The sequence below is a fragment of the Phoca vitulina genome, unplaced genomic scaffold, assembly GCF_004348235.1.
Source record: "Phoca vitulina isolate PV1807 unplaced genomic scaffold, GSC_HSeal_1.0 scaffold5, whole genome shotgun sequence".
Taxonomy (NCBI): Eukaryota; Metazoa; Chordata; class Mammalia; order Carnivora; family Phocidae; genus Phoca; species Phoca vitulina.
The window spans coordinates 68,174,547-68,177,890 of NW_022589708.1; the positions used below are offsets into that span (position 1 = coordinate 68,174,547).

At 42.4% G+C, this 3,344-nt stretch overlaps 1 pseudogene; it reads right to left on the bottom strand.

Moving 5' to 3' along the window:
• Positions 1-417: 417 nt before the first annotated feature.
• Positions 418-966, bottom strand: LOC116631340 (annotated as a pseudogene).
• Positions 967-3,344: the final 2,378 nt, after the last annotated feature.

Sequence of the window (3,344 nt, forward strand, 5' to 3'; positions counted from 1 at the left end):
ACCAAAAGAGAAAAGGTAGTGTTTTATTTTCTTTTTTTTTGAGTTAAGATATTTATTAGTGTTTATACAAACAAGCTGCACTCACTAATTCAAAAACAGGAGGGTTTTTTCCTCAGTAAGAGTAGTCTTTAACAGGACTCCATTTGAATAAGAATGCCATACCAATAGAATATATCCTGAACACAAGAAAGCAAGGAAGGATGTTACATTACACAGAACAGACGTTCAGTTGGTTCAATCACAGTGAGTTACCCTTCCCACCGAATACTTATTTTTTATATTTATTACACATACTGCAGTCAGTTCAGTGTATGCCAACAATCACATGGTTTTAATATTTAGTAGCATGAAGCACACTTAACTGTTTCCAAAGGGATATGTGAGGTGGTGTTCCTCTCAGGGGCAGAAGTGACCGAGTTACTGTCTGTTCTTTAATGTTCCAACTAACCATTTCATTGCCTCATTGAGGCCAATGCCTTTGGTTGCTGAAGTTTTGAATATTTGCCATTTCTGGTCCTTCGGTGCAGGTAACCCAGGTGAACTTCCCATCTCTGAGGGAGTCATGGCCTGCTCCATGCCCTGCTCATTTGCAAACACCATCAGAATGGCTTTTCTCAGCTCTTCTTCCTCCAACATGGCAGTTAACTCTGATTTGGGAATGCCAATTTGGTCTCGGGACATGACTGCCTACTACAGAAATGACTGCATCTGTGTTTGAAGAATAACATCTCCAGTATGGCCTGATACTTGTCTGTCCTCCTCGATCCCAGACTTGGGATTCAAGGTTCTTGTATGTTACCGTCCCAACATGAAATCCAATAGTAGGAATAGTAGTAACCACTCGTCCAACCTACAATCTGTATAAAATGATAGTTTTTCTTGCTCCATTCAATCCCAAAATTAAAGTCCCCATTTCCTGGGTTTCAACCAAGACTGGAAAAAAACACTGGAGAAAAAGCCACCCATGATGAACCGACCATCCGCCCTTGTTGATGGTCAGAGACAGGCTCCAGCCTCGGCAGCAACTCCTATCCGAGCCTCGGCCCTGCCACTTCTGCTCACCTTGGCCTCCAGCTCCAAAGCAGCTCCCTTGGAAGTCAGGTCCACCAGCAGCTTCCTTATGGGACTCCCGGCGAGGATGACGGGCCGCGGCGACTATGCATCGGGATCAGCGACCTCAGAAAAGGTAGTGTTTTAAAATAGGTTTAGAAATAAGGCTGTATAATAAGGCTAGAAACATATACCAGCTGGATTCATACACTGACTAGAAAGACTCAGAATCATTCACTAATTTTCCCAAGACAGTGCAATCAATACGTGATGGATCATGTTTTGAACATGAGAGCTCATGCTCTTCCCTCTTTCCCAAAGCACCTGTCATTGTCTGTTTGTTCCGTCTTCATTCATTGATCACATATTATTATAAAACACTGGGGGGTACAGAGGTGTACCTGACACAGTCAATTCTATTTTATTTCCACAAACTTTATTGAGTGCTTAAAATGAGTTCTTCTTCTGTATGAAGTAGCCCTGACTTATGGCAATGGCCCAAGCCCAGCCTTATCCCCAAGGGGCTGAGGGGTGGGGGGGGGGGGGTCATGGATAGAGGAGGAGATGGAGACAGATAAACAAACAACAATCCAGTATATTGTGTGCCCGCTCAATGGTACAAATGAGAAGTTTGGGTGACGTGATTCCAAAGGTTCTTTCCAGGAATGATTACTTTATGACTCACTATTATCTGTACCATGTAGTAGCACCAGCTTTTCTGTGAAATGTTTATGCTACTATTAAATATTATTTAACTTCTGTATGATTTAATTTCTTATAAAGTTCAAATCTTGCATCCCAAATTAGATTTGAAGTTTCTTAAGGCAAAGACTGTTCTTACCTTTTTTGCTTCCCTAGCAAAAGTCAGAACTCAGTAACTATAGATTCACTGACTATGAATGTAAATTACTTTCAAATAAACAGATATCCATGCTCTCTCCTCTTTCTATTTTACCTTCCCCATATACTAAATACTGGTGATGCAGAGTATTTATGTCCGGAGAGGTTGCTGGCTGGGATGGTCTCCCTTTTTCTCCCTATACTTGTTTTATAAGCTTAAGCCTTTAAAAAAAAAAAAAGGTACTTAATAGCATGAGGAAATTACACTATTAAGTGAAAAAGAGCAGAATATAAAATAGTATACATAGAATATATCCCAGTTTGAATAGAGAAATGGGAGGCAGAAACACATAATTAGAACATCTAAGACATGAGCAGCCTGCAAGTACAAATGCTGTCCATAGTATTTATATGCCAGAATTTCTGTTCTTGCTCCCCCCTGCACATGCAGAACATGGGACTCCCCTTTATTTTTTTTTTTTTTAAGATTTTATTTATTTATTTGAGAGAGAGAGAAAGAGAGAGAGCGCGGGGGGGGGGGGGGGGTCAGAGGGAGAAGCAGACTCCCTGCCGAGCAGGGAGCCTGATGCGGGACTCGATCCAGGGACTCCAGGATCATGACCTGAGCCGAAGGCAGTTGCTTAACCAACTGAGCCACCCAGGCACCCGGGACTCCCCTTTAAAAGTTCCTCCAGAAGGGACCCCCGCAGGGGCTCATATTTGACTCTCAGGTGCAGACACTAAATGGGACCAGCATGTTCTCCTGCCCCGGTACCCCAGACACTCTCCGCTCCTGGTGAAGCCACATGAAGGGCTAATAATGCCCACCAGGAAAATATTAAGACTAGTTCCCACTGTGTGGCAAGGATATAAGTATTAAAATTACTTAATTATTTTTCTCTGTTCTTTTCATATTTTCCAAATTTTCTAGATTATTAGTTTTATAATCAGGGGAAAAAATGTTGATTAAAAACATCTGCATCAAGTCTGCAAGATGATAGCTAGAGGGCTGCAAGATAGCTAGAGGGACCCCAGCAGAAATCAGAGAACAGCAAGAAAAAACCATGTGGTGTATGCACTGGTGTTAGAACTGAAGGGTCAATCACCATCAAACCCTGCTGGACATCTCAGACCTGTTCTGGGAGGTACCCGCATCTGCTGGGATCCCACCGTTGATTTAGTTCATGAAGCGTGGAGAACATGAAGCAAAACTGATTCCTGGTTGGCATGTTTGCCTGATGAGACTCAAGATTCACAAAGGCAAGGAAGTTCATTTCAGGGAAAAAAAAAAAAAAACTGTAAGCCATTCATGTGCACCAATAGCTTTGGACCTGACCGAAACCTCATAGGGGAAGCTTTGAGAGTTGTCCCCAGCAGCCTAATGAAGACATCTGCCGAACAGAGACAGCTGGCCAGAAATTTAATAAGACACCAGACCACATTACAAAGAGAAT